Source organism: Bombina bombina, chromosome 5 (genome assembly GCF_027579735.1).
Source record: "Bombina bombina isolate aBomBom1 chromosome 5, aBomBom1.pri, whole genome shotgun sequence".
NCBI classification, from domain to species: domain Eukaryota; kingdom Metazoa; phylum Chordata; class Amphibia; order Anura; family Bombinatoridae; genus Bombina; species Bombina bombina.
Genome location: NC_069503.1, coordinates 84,680,346 through 84,705,879, shown reverse-complemented (window position 1 = coordinate 84,705,879; position 25,534 = coordinate 84,680,346).

Genomic DNA, 25,534 nt, shown 5'->3' with positions numbered 1-25,534 from the left:
CCCTAGGTACAAATTAATGGTGTGAGGTCAGATGAGAGGGGGCAGGAAAAGCACCGAAATATATATATGTATCATCAACTAAACTAAGGTGCTGATATTATACATGTAAGGAGATATACATGGGTTATAACTGATAGAATTAAAGCACCACAATTGCAGTGGGATGTTACAAAAGGATGGAAGTATCTCATCAACTCCTAAGATAGCCTGCCAGGAATGGATTGCTACCAATAATACAGAGTGGACAGTGTCTCAAAGGAAACCACCTGTAGGTGCTATTATCTCGAAATAAGCAAACTATATTAATAGTGAGAGGTGTAGTGGTACTGTGGCTTTAGGTGATGATTCAACAGTATATATGAAGTGTTACAGAAGCATTAGTTATTTTGTTGTGAAGAGCTTATTTCCCAGCAGCAATGCCTGAACCAGCAAGCCAGCGCCTAAGAAGGGCTCCAAGAAAACCGTAACAAGTATCATTTCATAAAGAGTTAACTCTTTTTTTTCAGCTTTTAGAAACTATTGTCTAATCACCTCTGGAGCCAGACTGCTAATTGATAAGATGAACTTGTAAACTTGTTATCTTAAGTACTGTAATCCTATTGTGGCCTGTCAAAGGACAGTGCTCTCTATCTAAATGTGTGATGGGGGATTTTGTGCTCCCCCCCCTCTCCCCCTGGGAGTGCCCTGTGTGCATGTAACCTTAATAAAAAGCAGGCTGGGCATCCCAGTCCTGAGTTCTTGTTTGACCCTCAATCGCAGCGTTGACTCGTTTTTGTGGGCAGAAGGGTATCCTAGCGGTACTGCAGCTAAGGGAGATTATTCTATATTTGCGAGACTCATATAGAATACTATGGAAAGCAGCTTCTCCCCTCTTTAGCAATAGGAATCCAGGCTACTAAGCGGTCCATCTCTCAGCGAGACTAAGGGTAACCGTAACATTTGGCGGCAGCGGCGGGATTTTCCTGGATTTCCTAGGAGAGGTACAGAACGGATGGAGAGCGCTTACGAAAAATTGAAGCGTACAACCCAAAAGGATTTACTTGAAAGCAGAGGGGGGTACGCCAGCAACCGGCCGAGGAGAGAGCTGATCGCAGAATTGACCGAACTGGATCAGAGCTTCACAATGGCGGAAACACCGACCACGATTAGTGACGAAAAAACCAGGATTGTTCGGGAAAGGCTCTCATTATACGGGCCGAACCCCTCCATGGAATTGGTACAGCAGTTGATGGCAGAGGCGGACGAGGATATACGAGAGACTCGAGCCCACGAACTCAACCTAGCGAATGCACACCGCAATGCTGAAGCCCCGCAGGTAATCATCCCTGTCGAAAATGCTGGGAGGCCCAAGATACCCTATGCGGCATTTCGACCCTTCCTAGAGAGCGAGACAGGGATTGATGAATATTTGGCGGACTTCGAAAGGCAATGTGCCCTGCACCAGATTCCCAACAGAGAGTGGCCCACGATATTGTCTGGGAAACTATCCGGGCGAGCCCTGGAAGCCTTTCGTACTCTGGGTGCTGAGGAAGTGACACAGTATGAGCTAGTTAAGGAGACACTGTTGCGACGGTACGCTGTAACTCCGGACACGTATCGCCGACAGTTTCTGGGCACGGAAAAGAAGCCTAACGATACCCATATGGAATGGGCGCACCGAATGCGGAGAGCGGCAAATCACTGGCTGAGCGGAAGTAAAGCGGTGACTGGGGAGGAAATTTTACAATTGTTTCTCTTAGAACATTTTTATAATGGCATGGAACAGCAAGGGAAGGAATGGCTGCGAGACAGGCGGCCTTCTACCTTAGAAGAAGCAGCCAAATTGGCCGATGAACATTATGACTCCCGTCTTCACAAACCCATGAACTACCGAGCTCCAGCACGGGTCGAACCCAGAGAGGTTTACCGTGCACCCCCTCGTACTGAATTCCGAGCCCCGGTGCCCACAAGGCCCGTCCGACACTCAGGACCACCCAATAACAGCTCTGAGCGTCCCAGACCGACTTGCCACCGATGCAAGCAACCAGGGCATTTCATGGCTAGCTGCCCCCTTAATACGCACCAGACACCCAGGAATTACAATTACCCCTCTGGGTCCTATCGTCCGGCCCGGGCCCTCTGTGTTAACCAAGAGGCCCCTATGGAGGGATATGTGGGGCCGCTTCACGAGGCAGACCCTGTATATGCTGCCTCAGATAACCGCCAGCACCATCGGCAGAGGGTATGGCTCGAGGGGCGATCTACCGAGGGATTGCGAGACACAGGGGCTACTATCACGCTGGTACAGAGTCATTTGGTGCCAGAGCACAAGCGATCCGGACAGACTGTGGCCGTTAGAGTGGCGGGGGGGGATGTGTACAAAATTCCTACAGCTAAAGTGCATCTTGATTGGGGAGCGGGAAAGGGGGCTGTGAACGTGGGCCTAATGGATAATTTACCTGCCGAAGTACTACTGGGCAACGATTTGGGCCCCATGACTTCTGCCTATGCTCCAGTATGCAACAACGAGGCGGACCCAGTGACTACACGGGCCCAAGCCCGGACGGAGCGAGAGCTCTCACCAGTGCGGGAGACACAGGTAAGACCTACCCCGACCTTGCCTGACAGGTTAGGCCCCATACCCTGGGACACCCCAGATGCTTTCGAGGCAGAGTCTAAGACTGACCCGACCTTACAAAAGTACCGGGAACGAGCAGAGACCGGAGGGGGCGGGGCAGATAACGAAACATTCTTATGGGAAAAAGGGAAACTATACCGCTGGACAGAGAAAAGGGGACAGCGTAGGCGACAGCTGGTAGTGCCCCACAAATACCGTCAAGAAATCCTCAAAATAGGCCACGACATCCCCTTAGCAGGCCACCTAGCCGTTACCCGTACCCTACACCGCATTACTCACACGTTCTTTTGGCCAGGGGTGCACGCTGACGTTAGAACTTACTGTAACACCTGCGATGTGTGTCAACGAGTAGGAAGGCGAGGCGATCACCCTAAAGCCCAGCTAGTAAATATGCCCATTGTAGAGGAACCCTTCAGCCGGGTTGCTATTGACCTAGTGGGACCACTGGCTACCCCTAGTCCCTCCGGTAAGCGATACATTCTTACCGTAGTGGACTACGCTACCAGGTACCCAGAGGCTGTCGCCCTATCCAACATACAAGCGGATACGGTAGCGAATGCACTAGTACAGGTGTTCTCCCGGGTAGGATTTCCAAAAGAAATCCTATCCGACCGAGGCACCCAATTTACGGCTGAATTGACCCAACAACTCTGGCAGGTTTGCAAAATTAAGTCCCTCCTGAGCTCCCCATACCACCCCCAGACGAACGGGCTGTGTGAGAGGTTCAATGGGACCCTCAAGCAAATGCTCAAGACGTTCACTCAGGAATACCGAGACTGGGAACGCTTCCTGCCGCACCTCCTATTTGCTTATCGGGAGGTGCCCCAGGAAACGACAGGGTTCTCTCCCTTCGAGTTGCTCTACGGAAGAAAGGTACGGGGACCCCTAAACCTGATCCGGGAGCACTGGGAGGGAGAGATGGAGGCTGACGGTGTCCCCATTGTGCCATACGTGCTGGAACTCAGGGACCGAATGGAGCAATTAGCCAAATCCGTGCGGGCTAATCTCCAGTTGGCCCAGAGAAGACAGAAAGTATGGTACGATCGGGGGGCCCGAAAGAGAATCTTCACCATAGGACAAAAGGTGTTAGTACTTAAGCCGGTGAAGACAGACAAATTGCAGGCGTCCTGGCAGGGTCCCTACCAGATCGTAGAGAAAAGGGGAGACACCACTTATGTGATAGCTAGCTGCCACGACAACAATCTTAGAAAGACATTCCATGTAAACATGCTCAAGGAATATTTTGAGCGGCCAGAGAACGTGACGGCCGTATGTTGTTCCCCTCAGGAAGACCCCGACAGTTTACCCATTCCAGACCTATTAGAAAAGAGCCTCCCCACAGGTATAGTGGCGCAGGTTCAGATAGGGGACCGACTTAGCCCCACTGAAAGGGAGCAGCTCAACCAACTCCTCCAGTCTAAACACCTCACCTTCTCCCCGAAGCCAGGGTACACTACTTTAACCACCCACCAGGTAGATACTCCGGGACAAGCTCCCTTGCGCCAGGCTCCGTACCGAATCCCCGAAGCAGTTAGGACAGGAATGAAGAAGGAGATCGATGAGATGCTCCAGCTCAGGGTAATTGAGCCCTCCGATAGTCCCTGGGCCTCCCCAGTTGTCTTGGTGCCCAAGAAAGATGGGACCACCCGGTTCTGCGTAGACTATCGGAGGCTCAATGAAAATACCGTGACGGACGCTTACCCTATGCCCAGGGTAGACGAGCTACTCGATCGTATAGCCAGGGGAAATTACCTGACCACTATTGACCTCTGCAAAGGTTACTGGCAGATTCCCCTGGCCCCGGAGGCTATCCCCAAGTCGGCATTCGTCACCCCATTCGGCTTATATCAGTTTAGGGTAATGCCGTTTGGGATGAAGAATGCCCCAGCTACATTCCAGCGCTTGGTGGATAGGCTCCTGGATGGCTTCCAGAGTTTTGCTTGCGCCTACCTGGACGACATAGCGATCCACAGTGAGTCCTGGGAGGACCACTTAGCTCATGTGGGAATGGTTCTGGATCAGATCCGGGCTGCTGGCCTGACTCTGAAGCCAGAAAAATGCCACTTTGGGATGGCCGAGGTACAGTACCTGGGTCACCGGGTGGGGTGTGGAAAGCAGCGACCAGAGCCGGCCAAAATAGAAGCTGTCGCCAATTGGCCCACCCCCATCACTAAGACTCAGGTCCTAGCCTTCCTGGGCACGGCAGGGTACTATAGACGGTTCGTACCAGACTACAGCACACTTGCCAAACCCCTGACTGACTTGACCAAGAAGAACTTACCTCGACAGGTCCTGTGGTCTCCCCACTGTGAAACGGCTTTCCAGGCTCTCAAAAATGCTCTAATTAACGCTCCTGTCTTGGCGGCCCCAGCCCTTAACAAACGTTTTATCGTCCATACAGATGCTTCCATGTTCGGGCTGGGAGCCGTCCTCAGCCAAGTAGGCGAAGATGGAGGGGAGCATCCAGTTGCCTACATCAGCCGGAAGCTCCTGCCCCGCGAAGTCAGCTATGCAGCGGTCGAAAAGGAGTGTTTGGCTTTGGTGTGGGCATTAAAGAAATTGACTCCCTATTTATATGGTCAGGAGTTCACTCTGGTCACCGACCATAACCCGTTGGTGTGGCTGAACCGGGTCTCTGGAGATAACGGCAGGCTATTACGTTGGAGCTTATCGTTGCAACCCTTCAATTTCACCATTACTTACAGACCTGGGAAACAGAATGGCAACGCCGACGGGTTGTCCAGACAAACCGACCTCAGCCCCGCATAATCAGCGGTCTGGACAGCCTTAGTCTGCCCCGAAAAGGGGTCAGACCGTGTCTGCCAGAGTGTTCCACAGAAAGGGAGCACTGTTACAGAAGCATTAGTTATTTTGTTGTGAAGAGCTTATTTCCCAGCAGCAATGCCTGAACCAGCAAGCCAGCGCCTAAGAAGGGCTCCAAGAAAACCGTAACAAGTATCATTTCATAAAGAGTTAACTCTTTTTTTTCAGCTTTTAGAAACTATTGTCTAATCACCTCTGGAGCCAGACTGCTAATTGATAAGATGAACTTGTAAACTTGTTATCTTAAGTACTGTAATCCTATTGTGGCCTGTCAAAGGACAGTGCTCTCTATCTAAATGTGTGATGGGGGATTTTGTGCTTCCCCCCCTCTCCCCCTGGGAGTGCCCTGTGTGCATGTAACCTTAATAAAAAGCAGGCTGGGCATCCCAGTCCTGAGTTCTTGTTTGACCCTCAATCGCAGCGTTGACTCGTTTTTGTGGGCAGAAGGGTATCCTAGCGGTACTGCAGCTAAGGGAGATTATTCTATATTTGCGAGACTCATATAGAATACTATGGAAAGCAGCTTCTCCCCTCTTTAGCAATAGGGATCCAGGCTACTAAGCGGTCCATCTCTCAGCGAGACTAAGGGTAACCGTAACATGAAGCTAATAGAACTCGATCCACGAGTTTAGTAATTGTAGATCATTATACTATTGACCTCACAATATTTTATTATAAATGCGGCGATAGCAATACCAAATGGATGTTATACCCTACTTTCAAAAGGAGTATGAGCTAAGGTAGAACTGTATAGTAATTTCCCACTGCAAGGGATATAATCTTACATTTACAGATATTAGAGCTATGTGTGAATCAAATGTTCAATAACAGAGCACCAGTGCTATGGTTGTGACTTTTAGCTATAGTAAAGTAGTTATTAGTGTTACTTGCTATATAACACATATAGCGATTCAACTAAATTAATCTGCAAGGTTAAAGGTAACTCCAAACTCGCCACCTCTCATGCTGTAATTGCGCTATGAATTGATCAGTAATCCTGAGCTAGTTCAGCTAGCTCAAGTACATGGTGGTAAAGTCCAGAAACAGATTCTAAAATTCATTAAAGCTTTATCTGAATCGCATGCTCAATATAGTAACACCAATACTATGATTATAAATACCGTCAATAGTAACGATATAATTAATGTTGTTAGCTATATAGCACATAGAGTGATACAATTAGATGTAACTATGAGGTTATTGGAAAACTCTAAGCTCGCCACCTAGCACGTTTAAATTACTCTATAAATTAGGCAATAATCATAAGCCTTTTTACCTAGTATGAGTGCATGGGTGGTAGAGCCGAGTGGCAAATTCCAAAAGCTAAATTGGTCTACCCTTTTAATATCCCCCTCTATTAAAACAACTTCATCGGCAATATAGTAAATTACAGAGGCGATAGTTAGACTAAGAGGTAATAATTATTTGAATGCTAGATACGGCGACACGAATCGTCAGCCATTAGCTAAAATTATATATTTCAACAGGAGTATAATTCAAAATGTAAAGGGAGGTAACAATCATTCACACATCTGCAGTTAAAAAAGGAGACAGAGAGTCCCTGCTAGCCCTGACATGTTTCGCCTTATGGCTTTGTCAAAGGTGGGGCGACCGCCTACATATTGGATATTTATAGGCTGAATAACCCTGTGATGTAAGGTTATTACAATCACCTGATAGGTCCCTACTCTGGTGTATGTAATAGAACCGTTTAGAGGGTGTGAGTGATAGATCGAGCTTGGTTGAATGTGTTTACACTGTTTCGTAGCAACTATACCATACATCAATTCGTCCAGTTCGAAAAAATGAGTATATGATGAACGATTGCTTATTATAAGGATCTAATTTCCTAAATATTTACCCATTAATTTATGCCAGTGTAATGGTAATAAAGGATCCTCAATATGCAAGTTGTTATTTAAATCTGAGTATGCACACGTCTATAGCACCTTGCATGAGATCTTTATACCTTGCATCAGTTATTTATACCCAAGTGTGGGGAAAAATCGGTTAACTAAATACAATTTACATAAGAAGTGGAACTGGTCAGATCCCTGAATTGCACTTAGCTCCTGATATGAGTGCCATATACTATTACTATCATACTTTATAGAGAAAGAACAACATCGTCTTGGTTACCAACCAGAAATAAAAATGTGTGAGAAAAAGTAAATGACTAACTCCCTGTAGGGTAATGCTTTTAAAGTGACAGTGCACAAATGAAATAATTACAATAGTGACATAACTAGTGATAAAATAAATACAAAACAAAATTAGAAAGGAAATGTATGGGGTGAAATGACCCTTCCATAAGAATCAGGGGGAGTGGCATGTGACATTAAATTGAATATAAGTTCAATCAAAATGCTCTGAATAAAGGGTGAGTGAATTAAATGGGAATACCAAGTGCAGAATATAAGTGTAGATATGGTGAGGTGTTATTTTGGTTAACTAGTAACAATAAAAGTGAATCTTCATAAGAAACAGTAATAGTTATTTTGTTCATTGAGCCCTTTGGGATGAACACAGTTCAGTAGATATATCCATCTACATTCTGCTCTCAATAGAGCTTGTTCAAGATTGCCCCCTTTAATACCAAGGGATATTTTCCCAATCCCCTGGCATTTAAGTTCTCTAGGGTTCGAATTGGGGTATAATAGAAAATGGGACGGAACTGAGGAAATTATTTTGCCTTCTTCTCGCACTTTGGCGGCATTTTTGATATTTCTGATGTTTTCTTGGAGTCTAATACGTAGTTTCCTGCTGGTCATACCCACATAGATCTTAGAACAGCTACAGTATAGTGCATAGATTACACTTTCCGTAGAACAGCTAATGTAACTTCTCATTTTGTGTGTATGTTCAAACCGGTCTTGAATCGTATTCTTTTTTTTTTATGTGATTACAAGTGGAACATGTACCACATGGAAATGAGCCAGGAGCAACTGCCGTTTTATTTCTACCCACCTGATAATGACTGCCAGATACCATGTTTTTGATATTTTGTGTTATACCCATACAGTAGAGACAGACCAAATACCTCTATGGTTCCGGTATATAGACGACATCCTGTTCCTATGGGAAGGAAGTAAAGAGGATTTAGAGATTTTCCTCTTAAAATTAAACAAGAACAATTTGAATATCAAATTAACATATACAATGAGTCAATCAGAAACTAATTTCCTGGATTTAATTATATTTAAATATACAGATGGTAAAGTTCAAACTAACCTATACAGGAAACAAACTGCCACTAATAGTATATTACACAAAAACAGTGCACATGCCCCTGGCACAACAAAATCTTTGCCTGTAGGAGAATTCCTCCGAATAAGGAGGAATTGTAGTGATATCAAACTATTCAACCAACAAGCTAATGAACTGAAAACCAGACTAGTGGAAAGAGGGTACAGTAGAAAAAGTATTAAAAAGGCGAAAAACAATCCAAAAAGCCTTCTTTTGCATCAAAAGCAGCATGAGGGGTTTGCCCGCGATCCGGGACCGGATCTTGTGGGGGGCAGATTGTCATTCTTGGGTTCGAGATGTTTGTGATTCCTGGGCGGTGGACATTGTGTCCCAGGGATACAAACTAGAGTCCAGGATCAATTTATGACAGTAGATTTAAAAGGACGCGTACCTGCATGGTCCCATACACAGGGACCATCACAAGTTTCTATGGTTTGCATTTCTAGTCAAATACTTTCAGTTTGTGGCTCTTCCATTCGGTCTTACCACAGTTACCAGAATTTTCTCGAAGGTCCTGGGATCCCTGCTAGCGGTGCTCCGATTGCAGGGCATTGCAGTGACAACTTATCTATATTCTATTTCAGGCGTCTTCCTTTCATCAAGCAAGATCTCACATGGAAATGTTGTTATCTTTCCTGCGGTCTCTCAGATGGAAGGTGAATTTTTGAAAAGAGTTCCTTAGTTCCAATTACAAAGGTGATTTTCTTGGGAACCATAATAGATTCCTTAGCAATGAATATTTCTTTCATGTAATTGGCAAGAGTCCATGATCTAGTGACATATGGGATATACAGTACAATCCTACCAGGAGGGGCAAAATTTCCCAAACCTCAAAATGCCTATAAATACACCCATCGCCACACCCACAATTCAGTTTTTTCAAACTTTGCCTCCTATGGAGGTGGTGAAGTAAGTTTGTGCTAAGATTTCTAGGTTGATATGTGCGTCTTAGCATTTTCAAGCCCGATTCCTCTCAGAGTACAGTGAATGTCAGAGGGATGTGAAGGGAGTATCACCTATTGAATTCAATGGTTTTCCTCATGGGAGATCTATTTCATAGGTTCTCTGTTATTGGTCGTAGAGATTCATCTACTACCTCCCTTATTTAGATTGACGATATACTCTCATATTCCATTACCTCTACTGATAACTGTTTCAGTACTGGTTTGGATATATGTGGATGAGTGTCTTTCGGTAAGTATGCTTTCATTACTTAAGACACTCTCAACTATGGTTTGGCACTTTATGCATTAATATAAAGTTCTAAATATATGTATTGTACTTATATTTGCCATAAGTCAGGTTATGTATATTTCCTTTTGCAGACTATCAGTTTCATATTTGGGAAAAGAAAAACATATTTATGAAAATATTTTTCTTACCTGGGGTATAGTCTATTTTCAATTTTTCATTAAATTTCGCGGGCAAAATTAGGCTTGCGAGAGCGCAAAATGCCAATAATTTTTAAATTGATATATTAAATAATCTATTTCATTTTTTGGAAGAGTTTTTATAAATAATGACCATTTCTGGAAAAAATCACTAACGTCACTATTATCCTGTAGCTTTGTATTATGCTGTTCCAATATACATTGTTTTTTCATACAATTTTTAATCTGAGTTAAACTGGGTGTAGAGGATTCTTTCCATTTTTTAAACATAAGATATCTAGTTGCTAAGATTGCTCCATTGACAATTTTTTTCTCCTTGGAAGGAGTTTTTTCTTCTGCTTTAAAAAATATTATTTTTGTATCGGACAGAACCAGACGCGAGACTCCAACCTTTCTAACCAGCCAGTATTCTAATTTTTTCCAGACCATATAAATTTTTGGACAATCCCATAGCATATGTAAAAAAAATGGGGATTCCCCCACTTATAGCCCTTCTCTGGCGTGAAATATGTCTTGTAAAGAAGTTTAAGATGTGATTCTCTCTATGTGGCTGACAAAGTGACATGATTAACTTCCAGTATAGATGCTTGTATCGTACCATCTTGTTCTGATATCAGATCTGAAACTGCTATCCACTTAGATTCTATCTTTGTTATGTTATCAGAACCTTTTCTTGCAATTAGTTTTTGATAACAAGGATATATTGACATCTGACCATTTTTAACTAAAGTAAACCAATTATCTAAAAATCCTAATGACCAGTTCCAACCAGATATAGAAATTAATTTCCAAGTGTACTGTCTCGTTTGCAGAAAAGCGTAAAAATCTTTCTGGGGGAGATCATAATCCCTTCTAAGATCACTAAATGTTTTAATATTTTGCTCTGGTATGTCCAATAATTGAATAACCTTTTCTAACCATGATACTTGCCACCTTTGAAAAAGTGAAGATTGTAGGCCCGCTTGAAAATGAAAATTCCCATTTAAAGGCAAATATTTAGACACTTTCCCATCTATTTCTAAAATTTTACAAATCTTGCACCATAACTTAATTGGATTAACTATAGTTTTATATTATTTTATTTCCTTTGGAATTTCCTCAACTCTAGTATAAACTAACGCTATGGGAAAGTATGGAGCGGCTATATAATTTTCTAACTCATTATCAGTCACATAGTCCGTACCACATAACCAATCAGTTACTATACGGGCTTGAAATACCAGATTATATAGTTTTAAGTCCGATAGAGCAAAGCCCCCATATTTCTTAGGTAAACATAATCTTGAGAATGAGCTCTGTATTTAATTAACCTTTGCAGAGACAGTGCTAAATATTTTTAAAATCAGCAAAAATGCACAGTAACACACTACATAGCATACACTTAAATATGCAGATACACACTACATAGCGTACACTTACACATGCAGATACACATGCACACACTACATATCATACACTTATACATGCAGATACACACACTACACAGCATACACTTACACATGCAGATACACACACACTACACAGCATACATTTACACATGCAGATACACACACACTACACAGCATACACTTACACATGCAGATACACACACACTACACAGCATACATTTACACACACTACACAGCATACACTTACACATGCAGATACACACACATTACATAGCATACATTTACACATGCAGATACACACACTCTACACAGCATACACTTATACATGCAGATACACACACACACACTACATATTATACACTTATTCAGGCAGATGCGCACACACACACTACATAGCATACACTTACACATGCAGATACACACTACATAGCGTACACTTACACATGCAGATACACATGCACACACTACATATCATACACTTATACATGCAGATACACACACTACACAGCATACACTTACACATGCAGATACACACACACTACACAGCATACATTTACACATGCAGATACACACACACTACACCGCATACACTTACACATGCAGATACACACACACTACACAGCATACACTTACACATGCAGATACACACACACACACACACTACATATTATACACTTATACAGGCAGATGTGCACACACACACACACACACACACACTACATAGCATACACTTACACATGCAGATACACACTACATAGCGTACACTTACACATGCAGATACACATGCACACACTACATATCATACACTTATACATGCAGATACACACACTACACAGCATACACTTACACATGCAGATACACACACACTACACAGCATACATTTACACATGCAGATACACACACACTACACCGCATACACTTACGCATGCAGATACACACACACTACACAGCATACACTTACACATGCAGATACACACACACACACACACACACTACATATTATACACTTATACAGGCAGATGTGCACACACACACACACACACACACACACTACATAGCATACACTTACACATGCAGATACACACTACATAGTATACACGTATACATGCAGATACACACACACACACACACAACATAGCTTACACTTATACATGCAGATACACACACACACACACACTACATAGTATACACTTACACATGCAGATACACACACTACATAGCATACACTTACACATGCAGATACACACACTACATAGCTTACACTTATACATGCAGATACACATACACGTACACAGTATACACTTATACATGCAGATACACACACACACACTACATAGCATACACTTATACATGCAGACACACACACACTACATAGCATACACTTATACATACATGCAGACACACACACACACTACATAGCATACACTTATACATGCAGACACACACACACACTACATAGCACACACTTATACATACATGCAGACACACACACTACATAGTATACACTTACACATGCAGATACACGCACACTACATAGTATACACTTATACATGCAGATACACACACACACTACATAGCTTACATTTATACATGCAGACACACACACAAATACATAGCATACATTTATACATGCAGATGCACACACACACTTATACATACAGATACACACACTACATAGCTTACACTTATACATGCAAATACACACACTACATAGCATACATTTATACATGCAGATGCACACACACACTTATACATACAGATACACACACACTACATAGCTTACATTTATACATGCAAATACACACACACACACACACACACACACACACACACACACACACACACTACATAGCATACATTTCTACATGCAGATACACACACACACTTATACATACAGATACACACACACTTATAGATACAGATAGACACACACACACTACATCATATATGGGTATCTGTAATTCATTGTATGGGGTCCTGGGGTTGGCAAGCACATTAGCTGTCAGTCTGAGGCTGCCACTGTTTGTTACCCTGGTGTTAGCACTGCTCATTGTATAAAACTGAAGGCATGATAGTATTATCACCAGGGGTTAGACATCATCACTACCAGAGGTAGGGGTTAGCGGTCACCATTACCTGAGGTCAGAGGGTATACAGCCTTCTTACTCCTGCTTAACCCACACACCATTTATTTTCCACTGGGAATCTATCAGGTATATAACCCTGGGAGATAAAAGCCAGCTGCTTCTGAGTATGGGCCCAATAGAATTCTAAAATATATATATATATTTTTTTAATGCATGGGGTAATGCAGGACAAATGGCTAGCAACCCGGGACAGTGGGACAGACCCCTAAAATCAGGACTGTCCCACGAAAATCGAGACAGTTGGGTGGTATGTGTCACACTCACAGGAACATTGTCAAGACACAGCAAGCAGAGACTAGTGTATAGGAGTGAGATCGGCATGCACAGTCACGTGTCACAAAAACTTCTGACTGGGGGTGACCAGGGGCGGACTGGGCCGGGGGGCGGGGGGGCAATTGCCCTCCGGGCCTCTCTGATGCAGTGTGAGCAGAGCAGGGGACAGTAACATACAGAGTAAAGTAACAGTACTTGCAAGTTGCAATCAATGCATACAGCGTGGCCGTGAGACTCAGAACAGAAGACTGTTAATGTATTTATTAAGTCTGCTGGGCTGGCTGGCTGCTGCATGCTCACTGCTTATATATAATAATCAAATACTGTGTGAGTGATAATGATAAAAGATCCGGCCGGTGGTCAGGGGGTGGGACTTTTGGAAATTGAATCATGATGCACTGTCTGTTGGGGCGGGCCTCACGTGATGTGATGCTATAATCTCCCACTCAGCGCTCCCTGGCACAGTCACTCATCACTTCCGGACCGTCTTCCTCCCACGCAGAGTCAGTCCCAGGCGCAGGCGCAGCATCTAATTGCAGCTGCGTACGGCCACGCGGGAAGATTGTCGGGGAGTGCTGAGAGGGAAGCAGTGAGATTAGGTTGGTGGAGAGGCGTGAGTGCCGGTGTATTGTGTCCACTGCACTGTCTGGTGAGCAGAGCAAACATCACATACATTCACCAGTGTGATAATGATGATCATGACGTTATGTTTAGACAATAATTCACTGCTCTAAAGTTTCTAATTCTAACTATCTAAACAATATTATGTTCAATATGTTGTCAACAAAAATTAGTTTCTTTCAGTCAGGGAAAGCTGAAGCTCAGGGCTGTTAGTATTTATTACTAATAAACAATGTCATGCTTCTTTTAATATGGACACTTTCTATAGGTCTTTAAAAACTATATATATATTTTTCTAGAAATTCTTTAAAATATTTGAATAAATTGAAAACAATTAAAACAATAAATAAATATATATATATATATATATATATATATATATATATATGAATGATAAAAACTAACTATTAAAAAAATGAACACAAAAATATTATCAATATATACATGCCATGTATGAACAAAGGCAAACATATGACAATAGGGCAACTTGTTGAGTTAATGGGGATTATAATAATTAGTAGACTCTCCTTAGTATCTTGGTTGTTAAATCTGACTGAAGACTCACTGCAATTATACAGGCTATTTATAATTTCTGATATTACAGTCAAGAGAATAGAGATTCCAAAGTTTGATTTAATAGAAGGATTGTATAACTTAAGTTTTAAAATTACTAACAAGCAATTTGGCAAATTTGATTCAGATTAGTATATGATAATATTCTACAAGTAAAGAGTCTGAGTTTTAAATAATGAATAGGCATTAGGCATTAAAAATGGTTTTGTTTTGGGAATTGGGATGGATGATCATGGATCCTTTAGTGTGTGAACATTTTGTTCTCATTTATAATATATTGATAATTATATTATTTTCTTTGTGTGGCCTCTTGTCTTGATCATAAGGTTTATCTTGTGAAATTACATGTGTATATATCTTGAATTTTGCATAAAGCTGTTATAGTGAAGGTACAATACATATTGGACTAATTTTGAGATCTAGATTTTCAGTAGGTGGTTAATCTAAAGAGAGTTTTGAATTCTCTTCTTTATTCCTCGTTGTTAGTTGAGATACATATGATTTTGATAATACAGTGTATATATATATATATATATATATATATATATATATATATATATAAATACAGTATATATATATATATATATATATATTCAATGTAAACCTAACCAGGCACATATATGATTTTTTTATTTATACATTTCTAGGTTAAAAAAAAGAGCAACACACTTTTTTGACCGTTTTTTTTTTTTTATTTAAAACTTTATATATATATATATATATATATATATATATATATATATATATATATATATATATATATATATATTATGCTTTATATGCATATCTGGAGTTTTTACTAATTTATTGGCATCTGTGTCTGGAAATAAAAGGAACTTCACCTACAAAAAAAATAAAATTCATTCATTAAGTGGCAATAAACAAGTTGTCTGCCAAAGCCTAAGATAACCATTTATTATTACTACGATATGTGCATAAAATGTGTAAATATGTGCAGGTCAGATTATATAATCAGATGTTCTGTAGGACACACTATTATAATATAAATATGTGCAGGTCAGATTATATCATCAGATGTTCTGTAGGACACACTATTATTATTATATAAATATGTGCAGGTCAGATTATATCATCAGATGTTCTGTAGGACACACTATTATTATTATATAAATATGTACAGGTCAGATTATGTCATCAGAAGTTCTGTAGGACACACTATTATTATATAAATATGTGCAGGTCGGATTATATCATCAGATGTTCTGTAGGACACACTATTATTATTATATAAATATGTACAGGTCAGATTATGTCATCAGATGTTCTGTAGGACACACTATTATTATTATATAAATATGTGCAGGTCAGATTATATCATCAGATGTTCTGTAGGACACACTATTATTATATAAATATGTGCAGGTCAGATTATATCATCAGATGTTCTGTAGGACACACTATTATTATTATATAAATATGTGCAGGTCAGATTATATCATCAGATGTTCTGTAAAACACACTATTATATAAATATGTGCAGGTCAGATTATATCATCAGATGTACTGTAGGACACACTATTATTATATAAATATGTGCAGGTCAGATTATATCATCAGATGTACTGTAGGATACACTATTACTATTATATAAATATGAGCAGGTCAGATTATATCATCAGATGTTCTGTAGGACACACTATTATTATATAAATATGTGCAGGTCAGATTATATCATCAGATGTTCTGTAGGACACACTATTATTATTATATAAATATGTGCAGGTCAGATTATATCATCAGATGTTCTGTAGGACACACTATTATTATATAAATATGTGCAGGTCAGATTATATCATCAGATGTTCTGTAGGACACACTATTATTATATAAATATGTGCAGGTCAGATTATATCATCAGATGTACTGTAGGACACACTATTATTATTATATAAATATGTACAGGTCAGATTATATCATCAGATGTTCTGTAGGACACACTATTATTATTATATAAATATGTGCAGGTCAGATTATATCATCAGATGTTCTGTAGGACACACTATTATTATATAAATATGTGCAGGTCAGATTATATCATCAGATGTTCTGTAGGACACACTATTATTATATAAATATGTGCAGGTCAGATTATATCATCAGATGTTCTGTAGGACACACTATTATTATTATATAAATATGTGCAGGTCAGATTATATCATCAGATGTTCTGTAGGACACACTATTATTATTATATAAATATGTGCAGGTCAGATTATATCATCAGATGTTCTGTAGGACACACTATTATTATATAAATATCAGCAGGTCAGATTATATCATCAGATGTTCTGTAGGACACACTATTATTATTATATAAATATGTGCAGGTCAGATTATATCATCAGATGTTCTGTAGGACACACTATTATTATATAAATATGTGCAGGTCAGATTATATCATCAGATGTACTGTAGGACACACTATTATTATATAAATATGTGCAGGTCAGATTATATCATCAGATGTACTGTAGGACACACTATTATTATATAAATATGTGCAGGTCAGATTATATCATCAGATGTTCTGTAGGACACACTATTATTATTATATAAATATGTGCAGGCAGATTATATCATCAGATGTTCTGTAGGACACACTATTATTATATAAATATGTGCAGGTCAGATTATATCATCAGATGTACTGTAGGACACACTATTATTATATAAATATGTGCAGGTCAGATTATAGCATCAGATGTACTGTAGGATACACTATTACTATTATATAAATATGAGCAGGTCAGATTATATCATCAGATGTTCTGTAGGACACACTATTATTATATAAATATATGCAGGTCAGATTATATCATCAGATGTTCTGTAGGACACACTATTATTATATAAATATGTGCAGGTCAGATTATATAATCAGATGTTCTGTAGGACACACTATTATTATTATATAAATATGTGCAGGTCAGATTATATCATCAGATGTTCTGTAGGACACACTATTATTATATAAATATGTGCAGGTCAGATTATATCATCAGATGTTCTGTAGGACACACTATTATTATATAAATATGTGCAGGTCAGATTATATCATCAGATGTACTGTAGGATACACTATTACTATTATATAAATATGTGCAGGTCAGATTATATCATCAGATGTACTGTAGGATACACTATTACTATTATATAAATATGAGCAGGTCAGATTATATCATCAGATGTTCTGTAGGACACACTATTATTATATAAATATGTGCAGGTCAGATTATATCATCAGATGTTCTGTAGGACACACTATTATTATATAAATATGTGCAGGTCAGATTATATCATCATATGTTCTGTAGGACACACTATTATTATTATATAAATATCTGCAGGTCAGATTATATCATCAGATGTTCTGTAGGACACACTATTATTATATAAATATGTGCAGGTCAGATTATATCATCAGATGTACTGTAGGACACACTATTATTATATAAATATGTGCAGGTCAGATTATATCATCAGATGTACTGTAGGACACACTATTATTATATAAATATGTGCAGGTCAGATTATATCATCAGATGTTCTGTAGGACACACTATTATTATTATATAAATATGTGCAGGCAGATTATATCATCAGATGTTCTGTAGGACACACTATTATTATATAAATATGTGCAGGTCAGATTATATCATCAGATGTACTGTAGGACACACTATTATTATATAAATATGTACAGGTCAGATTATATCATCAGATGTTCTGTAGGACACACTATTATTATATAAATATGTGCAGGTCAGATTATATCATCAGATGTTCTGTAGGACACACTATTATTATATAAATATGTGCAGGTCAGATTATATCATCAGATGTTCTGTAGGACACACTATTATTATATAAATATGTGCAGGTCAGATTATATCATCAGATGTTCTGTAGGACACACTATTATTATTATATAAATATGTGCAGGTCAGATTATATCATCAGATGTTCTGTAGGACACACTATTATTATATAAATATGTGCAGGTCAGATTATATCATCAGATGTTCTGTAGGACACACTATTATATAAATATGTGTAGGTCAGATTATATCATCAGATGTTCTGTAGGACACACTATTATTATATAAATATGCGTGCAGGTCAGATTATATAATCAGATGTTCTGTAGGACACACTATTATTATATAAATATGAGCAGGTCAGATTATATCATCAGATGTTCTGTAGGACACACTATTATTATATAAATATGTGCAGGTCAGATTATATCATCAGATGTACTGTAGGACACACTATTATTATATAAATATGTACAGGTCAGATTATATCATCAGATGTTCTGTAGGACACACTATTATTATATAAATATGTGCAGGTCGATTATATCATCAGATGTTCTGTAGGACACACTATTATTATATAAATATGTGCAGGTCAGATTATATCATCAGATGTTCTGTAGGACACACTATTATTATATAAATATGTGCAGGTCAGATTATATCATCAGATGTTCTGTAGGACACACTATTATTATATAAATATGTGCAGGTCAGATTATATCATCAGATGTTCTGTAGGACACACTATTATTATATAAATATGTGCAGGTCAGATTATATCATCAGATGTACTGTAGGACACACTATTATTATATAAATATGTGCAGGTCAGATTATATCATCAGATGTTCTGTAGGACACACTATTATTATATAAATATGTGCAGGTCAGATTATATCATCAGATGTTCTGTAGGACACACTATTATTATTATATAAATATGTGCAGGTCAGACAATATAATCAGATGTTCTGTAGGACACACTATTATTATATAAATATGTGCAGGTCAGATAATATAATCAGATGTTCTGTAGGACACACTATTATTATTATATAAATATGTACAGGTCAGATTATATCATCAGATGTTCTGTAGGACACACTATTATTATATAAATATGTACAGGTCAGATTATATCATCAGATGTTCTGTAGGACACACTATTATTATATAAATATGTGCAGGTCAGATAATATAATCAGATGTTCTGTAGGACACACTATTATTATTATATAAATATGTGCAGGTCAGATTATATCATCAGATGTTCTGTAGGACACACTATTATTATTATATAAATATGTGCAGGTCAGATTATATCATCAGATGTTCTGTAGGACACACTATTATTATTATATAAATATGTGCAGGTCAGATTATATCATCAGATGTTCTGTAGGACACACTATTATTATTATATAAATATGTGCAGGTCAGATTATATCATCAGATGTTCTGTAGGACACACTATTATTATATAAATATGTGCAGGTCAGATTATATCATCAGATGTTCTGTAGGACACACTATTATTATATAAATATGTGCAGGTCAGATTATATCATCAGATGTACTGTAGGACACACTATTATTATTATATAAATATGTAGCAGGTCAGATTATATCATCAGATGTACTGTAGGACACACTATTATTATTATATAAATATGTAGCAGGTCAGATTATATCATCAGATGTTCTGTAGGACACACTATTATTATTATATAAATATGTGCAGGTCAGATTATATCATCAGATGTTCTGTAGGACACACTATTATTATATAAATATGTGCAGGTCAGATTATATCATCAGATGTTCTGTAGGACACACTATTATTATATAAATATGTGCAGGTCAGATTATATCATCAGATGTTCTGTAGGACACACTATTATTATATAAATATGTGCAGGTCAGATTATATCATCAGATGTTCTGTAGGACACACTATTATTATTATATAAATATGTGCAGGTCAGATTATATCATCAGATGTTCTGTAGGACACACTATTATTATTATATAAATATGTGCAGGTCAGATTATATCATCAGATGTTCTGTAGGACACACTATTATTATATAAATATGAGCAGGTCAGATTATATCATCAGATGTTCTGTAGGACACACTATTATTATTATATAAATATGTGCAGGTCAGATTATATCATCAGATGTTCTGTAGGACACACTATTATTATATAAATATGTGCAGGTCAGATTATATCATCAGATGTACTGTAGGACACACTATTATTATATAAATATGTGCAGGTCAGATTATATCATCAGATGTACTGTAGGACACACTATTATTATATAAATATGTGCAGTTCAGATTATATCATCAGATGTTCTGTAGGACACACTATTATTATTATATAAATATGTGCAGGTCAGATTATATCATCAGATGTTCTGTAGGACACACTATTATTATATAAATATGTGCAGGTCAGATTATATCATCAGATGTTCTGTAGGACACACTATTATTATATAAATATGTGCAGGTCAGATTATATCATCAGATGTACTGTAGGACACACTATTATTATATAAATATGTGCAGGTCAGATTATATCATCAGATGTTCTGTAGGACACACTATTATTATATAAATATGTGCAGGTCAGATTATATCATCAGATGTTCTGTAGGACACACTATTATTATATAAATATGTGCAGGTCAGATTATATCATCAGGATGGTCTGGTAGGACACACTATTATTATATAAATTTGTGGCAGGGTCAGATTATATAATCAGATGTTTGTAGGACACCACTATTATTATATAAATATGTTGCAGGGGTCAGATTATATCATCAGTGTTTGTCCGGGAGACACACTTATTATTATATAAATATGTGCAGGTCAGATTATATCATCAGATGTTCTGTAGGACACACTATTATTATTATATAATATGTACAGGTCAGATTATATCATCAGATGTTCTGTAGGACACACTATTATTATTATATAAATATGTGCAGGTCAGATTATTATAATCAGTATGTTCTGTAGGACACACTATTATTATATAAATATGTGCAGGTCAGATTTATATCATCAGATGTTCTGTAGGACACACTATTATTATATAAATATGTACAGGTCAGATTATATCATCAGATGTTCTGTAGGACACACTATTATTATATAAATATGTAGCAGGTCAGATTATATCATCAGATGTTCTGTAGGACACACCTATTATTATTATATAAATATGTGCAGGTCAGATTATATCATCAGATGTTCTGTAGGACACACTATTATTATATAAATATGTGCAGGTCAGATTATATCATCAGATGTACTGTAGGACACACTATTATTATATAAATATGTGCAGGTCAGATTATATCATCAGATGTTCTGTAGGACACACTATTATTATATAAATATGTGCAGGTCAGATTATATCATCAGATGTTCTGTAGGACACACTATTATTATATAAATATGTGCAGGTCAGATTATATCATCAGATGTTCTGTAGGACACACTATTATTATATAAATATGTGCAGGTCAGATTATATCATCAGATGTACTGTAGGACACACTATTATTATATAAATATGTACAGGTCAGATTATATCATCAGATGTTCTGTAGGACACACTATTATTATATAAATATGTGCAGGTCAGATTATATCATCAGATGTTCTGTAGGACACACTATTATTATATAAATATGTGCAGGTCAGATTATATCATCAGATGTTCTGTAGGACACACTATTATTATATAAATATGTGCAGGTCAGATTATATCATCAGATGTTCTGTAGGACACACTATTATTATTATATAAATATGTGCAGGTCAGATTATATCATCAGATGTTCTGTAGGACACACTATTATTATTATATAAATATGTGCAGGTCAGATTATATCATCAGATGTTCTGTAGGACACACTAGTATGTAAATATGTGTAGGTCAGATTATATCATCAGATGTTCTGTAGGACACACTATTATTATATAAATATGCGTGCAGGTCAGATTATATAATCAGATGTTCTGTAGGACACACTATTATTATATAAATATGAGCAGGTCAGATTATATCATCAGATATTCTGTAGGACACACTATTATTATATAAATATGTGCAGGTCAGATTATATCATCAGATGTTCTGTAGGACACACTATTATTATATAAATATGTGCAGGTCAGATTATATCATCAGATGTTCTGTAGGACACACTATTATTATATAAATATGTGCAGGTCAGATTATATCATCAGATGTTCTGTAGGACACACTATTATTATATAAATATGTGCAGGTCAGATTATATCATCAGATGTTCTGTAGGACACACTATTATTATATAAATATGTGCAAGTCAGATTATATCATCAGATGTACTGTAGGACACACTATTATTATATAAATATGTGCAGGTCAGATTATATCATCAGATGTTCTGTAGGACACACTATTATTATATAAATATGTGCAGGTCAGATTATATCATCAGATGTTCTGTAGGACACACTATTATTATTATATAAATATGTGCAGGTCAGATAATATAATCAGATGTTCTGTAGGAGACACTATTATTATATAAATATGTGCAGGTCAGATAATATAATCAGATGTTCTGTAGGACACACTATTATTATTATATAAATATGTACAGGTCAGATTATATCATCAGATGTTCTGTAGGACACACTATTATTATTATATAAATATGTACAGGTCAGATTATATCATCAGATGTTCTGTAGGACACACTATTATTATATAAATTTGTGCAGGTCAGATAATATAATCAGATGTTTTGTAGGACACACTATTATTATTATATAAATATGTGCAGGTCAGATAATATCATCAGTTGTTCTGTAGGACACACTATTATTATTATATAAATATGTGCAGGTCAGATTATATCATCAGATGTTCTGTAGGACACACTATTATTATTATATAAATATGTACAGGTCAGATTATATCATCAGATGTTCTGTAGGACACACTATTATTATTATATAAATATGTGCAGGTCAGATTATATCATCAGATGTTCTGTAGGACACACTATTATTATATAAATATGTGCAGGTCAGATTATATCATCAGATGTACTGTAGGACACACTATTATTATTATATAAATATGTACAGGTCAGATTATATCATCAGATGTTCTGTAGGACACACTATTATTATATAAATATGTGCAGGTCAGATTATATCATCAGATGTTCTGTAGGACACACTATTATTATATAAATATGTGCAGGTCAGATTATATCATCAGATGTTCTGTAGGACACACTATTATTATATAAATATGTGCAGGTCAGATTATATCATCAGATGTTCTGTAGGACACACTATTATTATATAAATATGTGCAGGTCAGATTATATCATCAGATGTTCTGTAGGACACACTATTATTATTATATAAATATGTGCAGGTCAGATTATATCATCAGATGTTCTGTAGGACACACTATTATTATTATATAAATATGTGCAGGTCAGATTATATCATCAGATGTTCTGTAGGACACACTATTATTATATAAATATGAGCAGGTCAGATTATATCATCAGATGTTCTGTAGGACACACTATTATTATTATATAAATATGTGCAGGTCAGATAATATAATCAGATGCACTGTAGGACACACTATTATTATTATATAAATATGTGCAGGTCAGATAATATAATCAGATGTACTGTAGGACACACTATATGACATTTAGTGTGTCCTACAGTACATTTGATGATATAATCTGACCTGCACATATTTATATAATGACCCTGCATATAAAGTATATGTGCAGGGTCATTATATAAATCTGTGCAGGTCACACTTTATGATCAGGTGTACTGTAGAACGCAGTATATGTGCAGGATCGGTCATATCAGAATATATGAGGGTCATTATATAAATATGTGCATTATAGGTATATTTTATCCAAATATTTAGTGGATGGTTCTATATGAGCAGGGTCAACTTACATTATCTGTCTAATGCATCATTGTAGCTGCACAACTGTATTAATCTAATATAGCGGTCATTCTTTATGTGCCTTATTTTATGAGAATTACCTTTACATTTAGTTATAATAATATAATTATTTATTTTAAACATGTGGTTTGTTTAATTTTCTTTACCATGTCTGTTTTAAATTACATGGGGATGGGGAGTAGGTGGACAGGTGCGGAAAGGAGGCGGGCAGGGGTCGATTTGCTGCACCATGGGCCTCTGGGTTGTACTTGCCCCCTGGGCCAAAAGTTGCCAGTCAGCCCCTGGGGGTGACTGTAGACTCACTTGTGTGCTACAGCTTGGTATTGGGTAGAACTTTGTCACATGATGACCAACCTCACGTGGTACTGAAGGACCCAATAGGAACTTAAGACAAATAAAATAGGAACTTAAAGGGACATGAAACACAAATTTTTTCTCTCATCATTCAGATAGAAAATACAATTTTAAACAACTTTCTAATTTACTTCTATTATCTAATTTGTTTCATTTTCTTGGTATCATTTGTTGAAGAAGCAGCAATGCACTAATGGTTTCCAACTGAACCCATGGGTGAGCCAATCAC